At 43.0% G+C, this 18,425-nt stretch overlaps 1 long non-coding RNA gene across 1 annotated transcript in view; it reads left to right on the top strand.

Annotated features, from left to right (window-relative positions):
* The window catches only part of LOC146865414 (uncharacterized), a 341,143-nt gene that overhangs the window by 114,625 nt on the left and 208,093 nt on the right, over positions 1–18,425 (top strand). The window contains exons 3-4 of the long non-coding RNA XR_014970150.1: positions 15,002–15,094; positions 15,320–15,434. This is a non-coding gene — a long non-coding RNA (uncharacterized LOC146865414). The remainder of the gene's footprint in view (positions 1–15,001; positions 15,095–15,319; positions 15,435–18,425) is intronic.

An 18,425-nucleotide genomic window follows, 5' to 3' on the forward strand; every position in this document is an offset into this window, starting at 1 on the left:
GCGTGCCCCCTACAGGAAGTCGTTGAAACGACTTGCGATGTAATGGAGCGCATAGAAACAGTGCAGTCGTTGTAACGACCGGTTTGTAATGCAATGCTTTGTGAAAGCATTTGTTGTAGAGGGCCATATTCCCTTCTCACATAACTCATGAGAAGCTGAAGTGCAGAACAAAGACAATATGACACCCACACCAATAGATAGCCATTCATAATTATTCAGCAATGGAGGTCACACAAAAGAATACTTTTAATAAAGGATATTAAAGCTTCAAGAGCCTGATTACATTTTGATGGCTGCTAGTGACGATGTAGAATTCATGATATTTCTCACATCAGTGAGACCTATTGACATGTGACGATGCAGATCTTTGACAACAGAAACAATGTCACAAACTAGCAGAAGTGGCATAACCAGTGGACTAGTGACCATGACTGTAAACATCAGGCATTAGTGAAGCGTCATCCCAAAACACACACAAAGTTAATAGCAAAATGTGCAAAACCTAATATACTTTAAGATGTGAATATGTGTTCTTTGTTCCTTGTATGCAAGTAATGCAGAGCATCAACTGTAAAAATGGCCGACAAAATCAGTGTTCAGCCCTCAAACACTCAAGCCATAGTTCAAACCTAGTAGAAAAAGCATTTTGAATACTCAAGAACAGACTCTATATCTGCACAGAAACTGTGTTGTATAATAGTAGAAGCCATAGATTGATATAAAACTCTCAGTATTATTCAGCATTGCTGTTTTTGCTGTGTATGTATGTACTCTGACATGGAAGATTCTGAAAGATAATGATGAAATCTACTAGCCACCAAGATCAAAGGTAGACACATGTCATGAAGTCATAGTGAGTTTCACACTTGATTCACATACCCACCCACAACATTGTATCAAAATGGCACTGAATTGCACCTTCTTCCACACAAAGGAAATAAATCAGAGTGCTGAGACAGTAATACGTGTGATGTGTTCCACTATCAGAACCAAGTGTTGATGCCAATGCCTGGATTGTACTTAACTAATTGCACAGAGTTCCTTAATTTACATGATATACTGATCAATGTAATTTAGAGGTAAAGGGAAAAGGAGAGACTGTGAGACAGTGGAGCTCTGAAAGTAAGTGGTTGGGATGTAAGGCTGAATGTGGTGAGTGGTGGTGACAGCTGAGCATGCTTAACCAGAATGGAGGGCCAGAGTCATCCAAAGTGATGCAAAGCAGCACAAACTTTTGCAAGTGTATTTACCTCCTAGCATAAATAGCACTTTGTGCCACTTTGCGTCAAAGGGGAATTGACATGGGCGAATTAGAGCAAGCACCCATAGTTTTTGATGCAACGCCCAATCTACTAAGATTGAGCATTGTGTAGAAAAATAATGCCTCTTTGAAGTAGGTGCTGACATAGAGAAATGTTTTCATTACCCCCAGGCTCCTCCTGTTCTGGTCCCATTCATTAACAGGTGAGATAATCCTATCTCACCAACAAAAAAAGGACCAAGGAACGCTGGCCCTACCCCACCCCCTCCCACCGGGAGTACATAAAAGTACTTACCCAGCAGTCCCTCTGTTCTTTTTTTCTGTTTTTTGACAGAATGGGATGAGTCAGGATCTGGTGGGTTTCTGTTGGACTCATGTCTCTGCTGCTGGGCGGTGGGGACATTGCTGGTGGTCGTGTCTCCCTCCCTGCAGGGCTTGTAGGGAGACATGTGTGGTTCTTCGTAGTCAGTAGTTCACTGATGTGGTTTTCCAAGCCGCTCCCTCTAGGTTGCCAGGCACATTGGGAGGCGTGGTGTGTCCTGTTTTGTCTGCTTGTTACCTGGGCGGTGATCTGGACGAGTGTGGTCCCGAAGTGCGGGTCTCTTCCAGGTCATGTTGCCTGACTTCAGGCATCTTCGCAGTCCAGAAACTCAGGGGTTCAGATGCCAGTCGGCTGCTTGAGGAGTTTTTGGGAGAACCTTTATTTGCAGCCACATGGGGTGAGTACCGCCTAGTAGTTTTTTAACCTTATGGGTCCTTGTGGGTGAGTGGGTGAGTACCTTGTTTCCTGGGCATCTGTGTTTCGGTTGGACAGTGGCTTGGTTCCTGGTGTGTCCCCGTTTCTGGTTCTCTTTCTGGTTTGGGCTTCTGTTGGTGTTTTGTGTTTGCAGGAATGGGATAACATTACAGGAAGTGCAAACATGTGAAGAGCTCCTTCTCTACGTCTTTTGATTCTTCTTCTTCTCCAGCTTGGTCTAAACGTTGCAGGGAGGGGGATGATGCTATAATTAAAAGACTAATTAGGAGACATTGCAGGAAATGGGGGGGGGGGGACATCCCAAGGGCTCTTAACCTGTTCAGCCCTCTCATTCTTCCAATTCTGAGGAGGATTGGATGAGGGTTGAGGAGCAGAAGGGGAAGTACATTGATAAGGACATGTTGCCGGATTTGCTAAAGCATGTCAAATCCTACATGGATTTTCCTGGCAAGGAGGCTCCCAGCACTTCAGGTGGTTCAATGCTGCACCATTTTGAGAGTGCAGCAGCAGGGGATGTGCCTGTCCATCCCTACATCCATGAGGTGTTGAAAGGGAGTGGAAGGACCCTGATCGGATTATGACTCCCCAGTTCATGGCAAAGCTGTATCCTATTTAGGACATGTCTAAAGACTTGACAGATTCCATCATGATTGATTCTTTTGTTGCTAGTGTGGTGGGTTGGACTTCATTGACTGAGGATTCAGTTATTAGGGATCCTGTAGATTAGAAATGATATGCTTCCCTTTAGAAGGTTTACCCTGGTTCCCATTGGGCACTGCAGGCTGGCATTTATGGTACCTACGTTGCATTCTCTTATTTCTGATATAAAAGCTCTGTATCAGTCCATGGATGATACATCTGACTGTTTTGGGCTTTTGGAGCATATCCAGCAGCAAGTGGAGTTTATTTCCGAAGTGTCCTTTGACATGGTGCAGGACTCAGCTCTTTCCGGGGGGTGGGGGAGGGGGGTCTGGTGTGGCAGCTCGACATATTCTGCAAGTGAAAGATTGGAAGACTGATCCAGCTCAGAAAGCTTGTGCCCTGCACTTGCCTTTCCAGGGGACTCTGATGTTTGGGGAGGAGTTTGAGAGCAAGTTGCACAAACTTTTTAAGGAGAAAAAGCATTCTTCTTCTTTTAAGCAGTACTCCTCTGAGGCTGCTTCTTCTAAACCTAAGTCCCCCTATCATCAGCCCTCTCGGAGGTAGTTTTCTAGAGGTCATGGGAGATTTTCTTCTGGCATGGGTCAGGACAGGAAGGCAAAGTCTCCCCTGCCGAAACCTCGTTCCTGACTATATGGCAGCCAATTCAGGATTGTTGGTCAGAGGTCAGCCTGGTTGCAGTCATGCTCAGATGTGTGGGTGCTGTACATTGTACGACTGGGGTACCACATTAAGTTTTCAGAGACTCCTCCGGATTCAGGGGTTCGTCCGACTCCTTGGCCATCTTGTGAGACCATAGAGGGCTGAGTTGTCTCTGGGAGTCGAGTACCTCTCGGCGAAGGGGGCAATTCAGGAGGTGCCTCCTCTGGAGATGGACAGGGGGTTTTACTCCCTGATTTTTCATGTGGCTAAAGTGACATGGGGGTTCCATCTGATGCTGGACTTGAAGGCCCTGAACAAGTTTTTGGTTTATCTGTCCTTCAAGATGGAGACTATTCAGAGGGTGATTCAGTTGGTTCTCCCAGGTCATTTCTTGTGCACCCTAGATCTGCATGATGCTTATTATCATGCCCCGGTTCACCCCAGAACTCACAAGTTCCTGAGGTTTTTCTTCAGGCCGTCATTTTCAGTTTTGGGCCCTGTCCTCTGGCCTGCAGTCCACCCGATGATGTTCACCAAGGTGGTGGTGCCATTGGTGGCCTCATTCCATCTTCAGGGTGTCCTCATCTACCCATACCTCGATGATTGGCTGATCCATGCTCCATCTCGGGCTCGGTTGTTGATGGATCAGGAGTTGGTGTGTTCTACGTTGCGGGCTCATGGGTTTCTGCGGGACCCTCCAAAGTGTCATCTGGAGCTGTCTCAGGATTTGAATTTTATCAGGGCTCGGTTTCATACCAATTTGAACAGGGTGTTCCTGCCTGTCTCCCGGACGGTGACCTTGAGATCCCTTGCTCTGGTGGTCTTGAGGGGGGTCTTCTTACCGGTCCGACTCTGGTTGTGGCTTCTGGGTCTCATGGCAGCGGCAGTGTTCATGGTGCCTTGGGTGCGGTTCCCTCTCAGGCCTCTGTGGGTGTATTTATTGGCATGTTGAAATCCTTTTGAAATGGCTTTGTTGGTCTTGGTTACCCACTCTGCGGCTATTCGGGGCTCTTGGTTGATCCCCCTGCTTTCCGTGTCTCTTGCGGTCATGTTCGATGTTGTCTCTCCTGCGGCTACAGCTGTCAGTGTGGAGGCTGAGAGGCAGGAGTGGTGGCATCAGAGTTTCCCCAAACATTTAGCCTTGGCTGTACAGCAGTCTCCAAAATCTTCGACACTCAGATCCTATGTGCAGCATTGGGGGAATTTCCAACGATGGTGTCCTGCTCTGGAGTTGTCCCCCCTGGATTGTTCCCTACCAGCGGTGCTGCAGTTTCTCTGGGAGAGGTTTGAGAAGAATGTATCTGTTTCCACTTTGCGGGCTCAATGTGTCACGTTTAAGGTGTTTCTTTCCCCTTGGGGGTATTTGTCGGATGTGGATGACTTGGTCTTTTGGTTGCCAAGGACTTTATCTTTGGCCTCTCCTGTGGTGCGGCCCTTGTTTCATTTTTGGTACCTTTCCCTGGCGTTGTGAGCTCTCTTAACTTCCAACTTTGAGCCTCTGGCTTAGGTGGACATCAAGTTTCTGACATTTAAAGGCTTTTTTTTGGTGGCCATCACTTTGGACATGCACCTTGGGGAGTTGGGGCCTGTGATGGCTCGTGACCCTTTCTGTCTTTTTCTGAGGATGGGGCAGTCCTCTGGTTGGATTCCTCTTTTGTGCCCAAGGTGCATTCTCAGTTCCATCATTCCCAGGAGTTGTTGTTGCCTGCTTTGTGCTCTGATCTGGTGTCCTTGGTTTTTGCTTGATGTTTGCGAAACCAAAGGGGATGATGGACGGAGCGCTTGAAGCCATGCAAACACTCACCCCCAGTCAACTGATCTGGGTTGAATCCATCATCTTTCTTTAGCTCACTCCGCCACCTCAGTTCAGACATGGCCATATGCAAATCAGTCTGACACCGTGCCTCATGGGAACAGTCCAGCCCGAACTGCTTGATGTTTGCCAGGCTTTGCGTATTTATCTGGGTCGGACTCGTCCTTTTCGGAAGTCCGACTTCCTGTTTGTGTCTGTTGAGGTTTCCTCCTGTGGAGGGAAGGCCTCTGCTTCTTCTATTGGTCGCTGGCTGAAGCAGGTCATTGTGCTGGCCTACTCCCTTTCTGGTTACCCTCCTATGGTGGGTGTGTAGGGGCGTTCTAACCGGGGAATGGCGGCCTGAGCTGGCTGAAGCAGGTCATTGTGCTGGCCAACTCCCTTTCTGGTTTCCCTCCTCTGGTGGGTGTGCAGGGGCATTCTAACCGGCGACTGGCGGCCTCTTGGGCTGAGGCTCGGGGGTTTCCCTGTCTGAGATCTGTAGGGCTGCTACATGGGTGAACTCTAATACTTTTGTGAGGCATTATTGGATGCAGAATTTGCTGGGGGTGATGATAATTTTGGGTAGTCGGTGCTGCAAGCTGTGTGCTCCTGACCTTTTGTGCCAATAATTCACTGTGTTGCTGTCTGCTTTGTGTCCTGGTGGTTTGTTGTTGATGAATGCTGGTTGTTGCTTGTGTATTCTCACTTGTTTTTGAATGGGACGAGGACAGGAGGGACCTGGGGATAATACCCTATTACATACCAGTAATCTTCATCAGCACACATACAATAGTGGAATGTTTCAGAATTTGCTTAGGCATAGGGTTTTGTACTGAAAGGGTATGCTTCCAGGACAAATCCTATGCTAGACAGCAAACATGCAGCTCTGCACTATGGTGCAAATGTTGTGTTGCACCAGTATGTAGGCAGTGAGCATCAAGAGCCCATTTTTTATTAATTTGGCTCCGATCTGCTTTCTTCCCTTTGAGCAGCACAGCAGAACGATGTTGGCTGCAGTACAGTGTTGTGCTAAAAAGGATAATACAAATCGGCCCCTTAATGGGTATACATGGGCTGGCCAGCATTATACCTTGCACTCTCAGGTAATTGATGGCATCTAAATTGAAAAATAATATTTGTGTCATTTCTCTTCCTCACTTCACCTCACTTCTTCTATCATAGCCCTCCCTCTTAACATAGGTTTCTGCATTTACTTCTCTATGTACCTTCATGCTCTCTTTTGTTCATCTTTGTCTTCCTTACCTCTTTCTCAATATATGCAATATACCTCACTCTACTTGATCTCTTTCTCTACTTCTTCCTCATGAACTTGCCTCTGTCTATCACTCTTTGTGTCTACATCTATATCTACCTCTCTTCATTCCATTTCTACCTGAACCCTCTCTCTACCTCATCCCTTTCTCTGACCTCATCACACTTTTTCCATCTGACCTCCTTGTGTTTCTCCTCCTCTACTTCATTTCTCACACAAAGTAATTTCTACCTTGACCACATCTCTTTATCTATCTATTTCTAGGTCTCACATATCTTACCTCTCTCTCTCTCTCTCTCTCTCTCTCTCTCTCTCTCTCTCTCTCTCTCTCTCTCTCTCTCTCTCTCTTCTCTCTTCCTTCCTCTACTTTACCACTCACCCTCCTCTCTCCACTTTCAAGCTAATGTTTCTCTCTCTCACATCTCTCTCACTTCCTCATCTCAGTCTACCCCACCTCCCGCTACCTTAACTCTTAGTATACTTCACCATTAGGTCACTACCACATCTCTCCACCTCGTTTCTCTCACTATACCCTTGTTCCCTTTCACTCACATTTCCAAATATGTCAATCCTTACCGGCTACCTCTATTTCTCTTCCTCTATCCCTGTTTCTCTATCAAAATCCCCTGTGTCTTGGTATCTCTCTATCTATCTCCCACAAACACCACCTTCTCATTTGAATCTCATTCCTTCCACCTAAACTAACTCTACCAGCCTCTTTCTTTATAGACCTCTTTACCTCACCATCTCTTCCTCTTTTTCTATCTCACAACTCTACCTCTCTTTAACTTTCACCACTCTTTCTCTAGTTTATACATGGCTCTCAGCTGCTTTGTTTTGCTCTACATCACATATTTCCTTCTACCGTTCATCCCTCTCACTACCCTAATCTCTTGCCCCTACTCTCTTTACCTGACCCACTCTTTTATACTTTTTAGGTCGAGTTCAGGCAGCGCATGTGCTGTCTCTTGAGACATGCAGTATTTACTCTATGAGCTTACAAACCATCCACTGCCTTCTTATTGGCCCCTTCTTAGTCCTTCAAAAAACCTTGTTTGCTACTGGATAATCTGTCTTCTCTGACATCCTTTTTTTCCATTTAATGAAGCACCAGCCAATTACCATTAACCTTTCACTTTGCTGTGTATTCTGTTAGTTTTCCAAAACGATTTCCTTTTTGGATTTTGGATTGTGTTTGTGGAAACTTGTCTTTATTGCTCCTTCCTTCCACCTGTCTCCGCAACCCCCTCCCACAACACCGGTTGCCCGGCCCCACCACCCCTCTCAGGTTTACACCCCTCTATACGGCAGGGGTGTGCCGCTTCTAACCAATTTATCTTAAATTTCACAAGTCTTAACCCTTCAGTTGATCACACTCCGGGGTGAGCATCACTGTGTTTATGTGTTAATTTGATGAAAGCTCTGTGGCAACGAGAGTGGGCACCGGGAACCAAAACTATTTTCTATTACAAATATTTTATGTATGCCTTTTGTTTCAATCAATCAATCGTCAAACTTTGTTCGGTTTAGCAAACCATAAAAGTTACACATAAAAATACAACAATATATAAAATACTTGAAAGAGAGCTCAGTATGTTTAAAACAAAAATTAATAGAACACTACATGGCCATCCAAACCAAGTCATTTGGAATACATTATCCTCTAAAGCAGACAATTTTTAAAGTGTGCTGTGCCTCTTGCTAATAAATGTAGAATCTTCTAAAGGTAAAAGTAATCTGTTTGAACAATGTTAAAGCATCAAATGCAGTTCAAAATGTTAAAAACAATCATTTTCCTACTAGCCTCCTTCATCACATTGCAACAGAAATAAATCGGTATATCATATCACATATATATTTTAATTGAAGGAGCTGGAGGTAAAATAAAGCTGGCCTGCATTTCCTAATATTCAACTACCGCAGAAGTGGTAGAATAAAATCCCTGCATGGTTTATGGTATATAGCAGGCAGAAAAAAATGAATTGCAGCATGTTCTGGGTTGAATTACAGTCGCATGGGTAGGGGTCCAAGTAAGCATTGTGATATGTTTTACTAGCGCATGACACCAATAGATGTGCAATGCTAAATCTTATATGGTAAACATTTTTAGAATGGCTAAATGGGAACAAAAGATATGCCTCAATTCTTTCGGTGGCAACCAAGGGAAAATAGTTGGCAACCCGTTTTCTACTGAATTCCAAACGTTCTCTACGCTCCATTAGGGTATTCAAAGTTTCCCTTTTTACTTGGGGCTTTGTAACAGAGGTAATGAGTTGGGGGTCAGTAAAACAATCCTGCCTCCCAATGAGTATCAACTGATTTAAAGTAGCTAATCCATGGCATTTTATGAACATGATCGTAGTTTAAGCAGTCCTGTATTATTGCTCGATTAAGGGCTGGTTCTTTATTTGTACTAATCAAGAGACATAACATTATTGGGGCAATTTGAATATGATCTGTTAAAGGGATTAACCCCAATTCTTTAAGGCAAATGATAAGCGGAATGCTAGTGAGAACAGACATTAATCTTCTGAGAAAGACGTTTTCAGTAGTTTATAAGTTTGACATGTTACAATGTCCCCAAACCTAGCCCCATACAAGATAACAGCACAAGAGCGAGCGCTATAAATATTGAGAAAAGCCTTGATGGGGTTGGAACTAAGGGTGGGCGTAATGTGCGTAAGGGACCTGCGCGGGAGCCCATGCATTCGCATTCCTGCCGAGGAATGCACATGCACGGGCTCCCGCGCATGCGCAGTTCCCAGAAGAAGACGCGCTGAAGAAGGATGGAAGACCGGGGACGCCGCCGATAAGGTAAGGTTATTTAAAAATTGTTTTTTAATGTATTTAATACTGCGGGCGGGAGGCGGACAGGAGGCGGGCGGCCAACTTCCGTTATGTCCGAGTGTGCGGAGATTTGCTTTGTTTCAACGCCTATTATCAAGGAAGGCGGAAGGGCAAATCTCCGCACATTCCGTGGGCGGAACGAAGTTGTCCGCCCACCTTTGGCTGGAACCCAATTTCCTTGAAAACCTGAATAGAGCTTCAAGAGTTCTATCAAAGCTCCTCATCTTAACTTCTAATAGATGGGACCAGGAGCCTTTATGATCGAAGGGGACGCCTAGATAATAGAAATTTAAAACCTGGAGTAGATGATATAACAGGATCTTTTTCTGTGGAGTGCCTTTTGTTTCTCCCTTATGTTGGTTGCTCTGTTTGCAACACAAAAATTTACCAGCATTCGCTGAGAATTAGAAAAAAACACACTTGGCCCTGAAATGCTCATTGACAAATATGGTATAGCTGCGCCGCGGATGAAACTTGCATTTGCAATGACAGGATAGAAAATGTCATCCCTGGCTGCTGCTATCTCAGCAACACTGGTCTTTCAGCACGGCGCCCTCGAAAGCTGCTGTAATCTGATGTGTTGTTGCGCCATGCTAAGGCCCATTAGACATTGACGGCTTCAAATCACCAGATCGCAGCTTCAGAGGCTCTTTTCACTAAGGGCTTGATTTTCTGTTTTCAGCTGCATTAATGTGTCTGCATGTGACATACAACCGCGTGGCAGCTACATGGTTATTCTTTCTGCAATAGTAAGGGTGTGGAACATTTTTTGAGATTTCAGCTGGTAATTCTTTACAATCGGACCTCTATTCTGTTTCATTTGACGCAGCCAATTGATTGAACTGTTGTGGACTAAATAGTGGTGCATGTATTCCACTGAATCTACGTTGAGAATGAATATTTTTGCAGTTACTGATTGACACGATAAACTTTATGTAATCATTTGTAGTTTGTGAATTACTTACATTCTATCACTAACATGAACAAATGTGGAGTATAATATATCCCAAGACAACTGTGTTTTTTCCACGTGTTATTTGAGTGAAACATGTTTTCCAAATAGTTTGTATTGCATTTGCCTATACTTGGGTAAAAGGTCGAATAATTGTGTCTGGGTTCTGTCACGTGCTAGTATCTGAAAAAAATGGTAGGAAGAAACCTCAGAATATATTTTAACCATAGATTCTGCTTCTAAAAGAATATCTAACTGGCTGACTGCAGCTACAGTGCATTTTTCAATTCAGTTTGTTTCCACATGGTACCACCGAAGGTCCTTTTTTTGTCAGTTGATAATGCAGTTTATTGTGAACTTGCACTGTACACCTTCCGTGTAAACCAGGCACACTTGCAAATATTGGACCACATTGTAGTTTAAAAAATAGATCCACTGCGGATCTGAATTAAAAGAGAGATTTGTTTTTTCACTGATTTTCCATGATCGTTCTTTGTGCCCTATTGAGGTTACTTTAAAGGAGTAATTCTGTTTGGGTAATAAATTGTGTTTATGTATGAGGGCGTAAATAGTGTAAACTTACTAGAGGGGTATCTCATCCCTGGACAAGAGTGGTAGTCCTTATGCACATTTTGACATTGAGTTCCACGTGCCAAAACATATGTGCATGATGCATGATAAAAAGTCCTGTGTAACAAGAGGTCTGTCTTTAGGGTCTTTCTGAAGTGCAGGAGGTTGGGGCATCTGATGGTGAAGCCCAGCGTGTGTAGGCAGAGAACACAAATATTCTATTATTTATCTTTTTTGCTCTTTATAGTCTTATGTCTAGTCTTTTTTTTTTTTACACCCAAAGAGACAGATATGGAGTTTAGCTCCTACCTATTTGGTTTTTTTTGTTAACAAAAAAGGAAAAGCTATCCACACAGTTCCACGCCACACAGTTCAACTCCACACATTTCCAATCCACACCACATAGTTCAACATCAAAACCCATAATTCAACTCAATAACACAATTACGCTGCACACCACATACATCCAATCCACACCACAGGTTTCTACATCATGTATGTGTGTATGTATGTATGTGCGGTCTTATATAGCACTCAAATTACCCTTGGGCATCTCGGTGCTTGCATTGGGAACCCGTCCTGGTTTTTCCGTGTGAGATAACCCGTACTGGGCATCCCCAAGGTGAAAGCCAGGCATCCCACCACAGGGGGCCGTTGTGGAGATTAAGCAAGCTTGTTGCCCAGAGCTGCATAGTGTGAACTTGTGCTTAGAGTAGGCACCGAAGTGAGAATTATCGAGTCCGTGGACAATTGGGCTCCAGACCCTGCCGCGTCGGGAATCGAACCCTGGTCCCAGGTCTGACCTCTGCTTCAGGGTATGCCTCCTCTAACCAGTGAGCTACATTTCTCCACATAATTCAACAGCTCACCACATAATTAAACTCCTCTACATACCACTCCACAGCACAAAATGCCATTCCACATAATAACACTCCATAACACACAATCACACTTCACATAATTCCAGCACACTCAATACCATCTAATTACTATCAACATAATTCCACTGTACCCCATGTCAATAATTCTACCACACATACCCACTTGATACCAAACAATTACAAGCCACACAATTCCACAAATTACAATTCCAATCTAACCAATATAATTCCACTACATACTACATACACACACTCCCTAAAACATGGGTGAAGACATTGTCATTTACAGCGCAACTAGCACTAACATAAGCAAATGCAAGACCTATTGCATTTCCAATGCTTGTTCTCATTTTGCTCTTTCCCTCTACCTTACATTGCTTTGTTTTTCCTCAAATGTCTATGTCTACCTCTAGCTGCATTTACCCCTCTCCAATTCACCTCTTTTTATACATTTGCTCTCTCTCTCTACCTCACCACTTGGAGTACTGTACTCCTTTGTCTTGCTCTAATATTCCTCCTCCCTAGCTCTTTCTCTGTGTACCACACACCAAAACCATACTTACTTATCTACTTCTCTTTCTCTATCTATATCTTCCTCTTTCTACCTGTCCTCATCTTTCTCTTTGTTTACCTCACATTTCTCTATTTACTTTACTTACTTATGCCTACTACCCCTCCTGGGGTATAGGCCATCAACCAGGACTCTACAGCCATCTCTGTCCTGGGCTTTTGTTTCAATCTGACCTCACCTTGCAGTCAGACATGAGACCTCGGTGCCAGGTGTTTCTTGGCCTTCCTCTTTTTCTTTTCCCTTGAGGGCTCCAGGTCAAGGCTTGCCTAGTGGTGTTTGATGCAGGGTTGCGGATGGTGTGACCTTTCCAGACCCAGGGTCTTTTCCATGATTTCTTCATGAGTAGGGAATTGGAAAGTCTACTGCCATAGGTCATTGTTGCTGATGGTGTTTGGCTGAATATATGATGTTACAATGCATACCATTACAATGCATACTTTTATATCGCAGTTTTTACAACCCAACTACCATTACATCTCATGATTTTACAACACATACCATTACAACGCATGTTCATAGAGACACCTTAAAACAACTACCATTACAATGCATTCCATTACAATGTATATTAATACTACACATACTATTATAACGCATAATATATTTTCTTTGTTTTTTGCTTAAAATTCATTTTGTTTTGTATAACCATCCCCTGGAACAGAATGCAAGGGAAATAGGGGTTTTGGGTGGGGGAGATTATTAATGCCCAGGCATTCATTTTATTACTAGAGTACTTTTTAAAGTACCTATCCATTAAAATACCTGAGTATTAATATTAAAATGTAAACAAATGTTCTAGAAGACAGAGAAAATAAAACACTGAATTACCACATTATTCAATAAATACACACTACAATGAGAGTTAAAAAGAGATTATTCGAACAACCATTTTGAAGCACATAAAAAGGGAGTCCTTCAACTATTTTTTATTACAGCCCCTGATCCCGCAACTTCTCAAAATGGCTGACATTATGTGAATAAACATTTAAAAGAACACTTTGAGATAGAACAAAATAAATATACATTCTGTCAGGTTCTGAATCATGCGTAAACACTGTTTCCAAACCATATTTTCTTTTAAATTCTCGTTTACCCTAAAAGAAATGTATGAAAGAAGCCATCCACCATTTTGTGCTCAGTGGTAAACTGACTTCCACAGTGACCACACGCAGAAGAAGTACCAGGAGATATTTGTTGCGTTTGAGAAGTTGAACACTGCCATCTACAGACAGAAGTAAGTGTACATTTAAAGTAAAACAGCATCACAATAATAACACCTAAATCACAAGTACTTACAATATTATTTTTAACTTATTTACAGCATTTACTGAATTTGTAAAGCTGCAAGCGAATTAAAGCAGATATTATCAAGCTAGTCTTTCCTTTCGAAAGTAAGGGACTAAAACATCAAAATGTTACGGGCAAAATAAAATCCCATTAGCCATAAATAAATATTGATAATATTATACTTTTGATATTAACAGATATTGAACAAAAATCAACATCAAAAACCTAGCAGGAAGAAACAAACCTTTAAAAAATGAAATCTAAGTAAAATGTAAACAATGTTCTGTATATTACGGAAAAAATAACTTTAAAAACAAGAGTATTAAAACATTAGCAGACACAGATCAGAGAAATGTTATAATTCTTACTATCATAACTGCATAATCACTTTACCACAAAACAGGGTCAGAGAAAGTGTTGGATGGTGGTTGGGGCAAATTTACTATTCCAATTCTGACAGGCGCTTGTCTGAGGGAAAGCGCTGGATGGTGGTGAGGGCAAATTTACTATTCCAACTCTGACAGGTGTTTGGCTCAGGGAAGGTGCTGGATGTTGATGGGGGCAAATTTACTATTCCAACTCCAACAGGCTTTTGCCTGAGGGAAAATGCTGGATGGTGGTGGGGGCAAATTTACTATTTCTACTGCGACAGGTGTTTGGCGCAGGGAAGGTGCTGGATGGTGGTAGGGGCAAATTTACTATTCCAATTCTGACCAGCGTTTGAGTAAGGCAATGCTGGATGGTGGTAGGGACACATTTATTATTCTTACTTTGACCGGTGCTTGCCTCAAGGAAGGTGCTGGAAGGTGGTGGGGGAAAATTTACTATTCTACTGTGACCGGTGCTTTCCTCAGGGAAGGTGCTGGATGGTGGTAGGGGCAAATGTACTATTTCTACTCCAATTGGTGTTTGCCTCAGGGAAAGTGCTGGATGGTGGTGGGGGCAAATTTACTATTCCAACTCCGACAGGTGTTTGCCTCAGGGAAGGTGCTGGATTGTGGTGGGGGCAAATTTACTATTCCAACTCTGTCAGGTGTTTGCCTCAGGGAAGGTGCTGGATAGTGGTGGGGGCAAATTTACTAATCCAACTCCAACAGGTGTTTGCCTGAGGGATAGTGCTAGATGGTGGTGGGGCAAATTTACTAATCCAACTCCGACAGCAGATTGCCTCAAGGAAAGAGCTGAATGGTGGTGGGGGCAAATTTACTATTCCTACACCGACAGGTGTTTGCCTCAGTGAAAGTGCTTGATGGTGGTGGGGCAAATTTACTAATCCTACTCTGACAGGTGGTTGCCTCAGGGAAGGTGTTGGATGGTGGTGAGGGCAAATTAACTATTCCTAATCCGAGTGGTGTTTGCCTCAGGGAAAGTGTTGGATGGCGGTGGAGGCAAATTGGTAGTACTTAAATTCAAGAATTAAAATATTAAACTGTTACATTAACATTGTCATTTCTCTTATTTGTAAAGCATGCAATCAAAGATTTTTTTCAATGTAACCTCCTACACAGATTTAAGCATATACACCAACAACAGTAGAGGACACACGCTCAAGCAAAGAATAAAAAATGGCCATCACCACAGAAGAAAACAAACAAAACAAGGTAAACATTTCTCAACATATTCTTTTTAATTTTGCAGGTTCCAAGTGCACAACCAATTTTTGAGGGGAAAAGTTATCTTTTCATAAAAAATGTGAACCTCACAAACAAAAGCAAAATTAATTTTTTTCAACTAAAATGCACTAATCTATTTCCTTGCAGGATAATAGGAAAACTGAAAATGTCAACACAAAAAATAAATGCCTAACATTTCATCACTTTTTCCAGAACCAACCAAATCAAGCACAACACAGATCAAAGTGAGAATGTGCCTGAAAAATCTCAAATCATTCACCGTCTACAACAAGACTTTCTAACAAGACAACAGAAAAACCTTCAAAAGGTAACCTTTAAAATTCTCTCAATTTTAAACAAACTTAACCTTTTTTCAATTTAAGGTAGAAAACCGGAATAAAATTCCAAACAAACATTACCAAGCAAATGATATGAAATCCGGGTACAATGTGCAAAAGAATACAGCTGTAAAATAAAGAATGTGCAATAACTTTTCACTTTCAGTCTGATTTTTAATTTGAAAGCAACCACACTCAAAATCGCTAAAACAAGGTTTTACTCTTTTTCTTCTTTGTACAGATAATGGCAGCAAGAAAAGAAGCAAAATACATACATTCCAGCAGGGGAAACAGACTGAGTCACAGCGGCTAAGTTTATTGTAAGGAGAGATTAACTGATCCCAGGTGTCATTGAAGATGTGTGCAATATTACTCATCCCATTGCACAGACAGAGCGGTTACTCTTGGTGACAATGTTGAAGGGACCACCGAGCATAACCACTATGCCTCTGCAATGGAGCTAGAGGTAAAAGAAAATATAAATGAAATGAAAGCCCTGGCATTCACCTCCAATGAATACAACAAGGGGAACCCCTGCAGAGCAAATGTAGGTAGAGACTCAGGGGAAAATACTGAATGAATAATGAAGGAAAAATACTCTACCTATTTCTTCCAAAATGTACAGTGTATCATTTAATAAAAAGGCTGACACTCAAACTAAGGCTGGTCATGAAAAAACAAAAAACAATTTCAAGGTAAGAAAACAAAGTCAATTAATGAATGTTTTTATTTCTCAAAAATGATAGATGTTCAGACAAGCGTATTCAATACATGTACTGATTCATATTTCAATAAAGTGGACATCAAAAGATACACAAAAACCAAAAATTCAAAAGGTCCCAGACATCATCCACTACACACAAATTCACACACTTATACCGGTATCACAACACGCAAAAATCAAACTTCATGCTATAAAAGATACAGAGATACAAAATTGGTCAAAAAATGACCCAAATGCGAACGGCTCAAAATGGCCACAATAAACAATATATAAAAAGAATCATCATGTGTAACAATGTTGAGAGGTCCAAATTGCATCTAAGGAATTGGGGCTCGGGTGGACTTCAAAGAAGCACCGACGCGCGTTTCGGTGAACGCACCGAACAATGGGTGCCACCTTCCTCAGGGCAAAACAGTAGGGAATTTGAATATATTTTTCTGGGACCTGTATCGGCTATAACTATAGCTATCGAATCAAGCAGGCGAAGTGGCGGCAAGGACAAACTGGTCACAGACTGATGGTAGAAGCGTACCAAGACAAAAGTCTTCTAAGTGAATAGAAACTCAAGCTCTGTTAGAGATTATTTAGGGGCTCGGGATCTTGATCGGAGTTTTCGGAGAGGGGGTTAGAGAAGGTCCTGGATGGTCAAACAGGATGCATGCCGATCAGGGCGGAATTCACTGATGCTTTGAAAAGGCGCCGTGGGGAGGTCCGCTTAAGAGACTCTTCGTCACGGTGCTCTCACTGAACTTTAGGGAGATGTATCCATCGCGGAGACCGCCCGACAAAAGGATCGCCGAAACAAGGAAAAATCTCTTCGGGTTGACAGGTGGGAATACTCGCAGCCAGATGGTCCGACCATCTGGCTGCGAGTGATACCGGTATAAGTGTGTGAATTTGTGTGTAGTGGATGATGTCTGGGACCTTTTGAATTTTTGGTTTTTGTGTATCTTTTGATGTCCACTTTATTGAAATATGAATCAGTACATGTATTGAATACGCTTGTCTGAACATCTATCATTTTTAAGAAATAAAAACATTCATTAATTGACTTTGTTTTCTTACCTTGAAATTGTTTTTTGTTTTTTCATGACCAGCCTTAGTTTGAGTGTCAGCCTTTTTATTAAATGATACACTGTACATTTTGGAAGAAATAGGTAGAGTATTTTTCCTTCATTATTCATTCACCTCCAATGAACCCTGTGGCTCAGTTTTGAGGGAGGTTTTTTCAACACATTCCCTCACATTCAGCAAATTGTATGCCCATAATCCCCAACCTATACAGAAATATTCAGCGTATAAAACAGGCAAGTAACCCCCTACGTGTAACACCCTAAACTTTTTCTGCTATTAACATTCCACCTGAGCTTTCTGTAACTGTTACTAATGAAACCTTTCTTTTGCATGACAACAAAAACCCTCTTAACCCCTTGCGTGCTCATGACGGAACCACGCCGTCATGAGCCACGGGCGGCGTGTGCTCATGACGGCGTGGTTCCGTCATGCTGCGGCCGTTGGCGGCCGCTCCTCCCACGCGGCACTAATTCCCCGCCTGTGCGGGCGAAATAGAGAGTGGGCGGAGTCGTGACGGAACCACGCCGTCATGAGCACAGCTCGCCCGTGACTCATGACGGCGTGGTTCCGTCATGAGCATGGCGGCGCCGCGCTCACCCCTCACCCCCCCAAGCGCCGCGGCAGAATTTGCGCCGCAACGAAGGGGTTAAAAGAATTCTAATCTCTAGCACACTCTATAATCTTGTTAAGATGGAGTAGTGATATTTAGATGATTGATGGGATGTTTAAATCCACAACCCATCCATTCACCCAAATATACACTATTCACACCTACATTAATCATACACAAGTGCCCATGTTGCAAAAAATGCATCTGGACCCTAAAACAGCACCCAGCTTTGGACAGAAATGGACGGCACACAGCTGTTCTTCTCATATATGCGAAATTTGCCAGAGGCACCGCAATCCGCATCAAAGCTAGAGTAGGATATTGCCCGCTGGGGGCACTCCAGGACACACAGGGCAGACTCAGAATAACGTGGGGCAGACTGGTGGGACACACAGTAACCCTAGTGAGTTGTTATGCCCCCAACATTGATGATGCTAGCTACTTTGATAAACTATGGGGCCACATCTTAGCAATAGGATCCACCTTTATTATATGGCATTAGACACACATGTTGATCACTTGCACAATACCTCATCCTCACGTCCGCAGGCAACTAAACACCTCACAGGTATC

This window comes from Triturus cristatus, chromosome 2_1 (assembly GCF_964204655.1).
Source record: "Triturus cristatus chromosome 2_1, aTriCri1.1, whole genome shotgun sequence".
NCBI classification, from domain to species: Eukaryota; Metazoa; Chordata; class Amphibia; order Caudata; family Salamandridae; genus Triturus; species Triturus cristatus.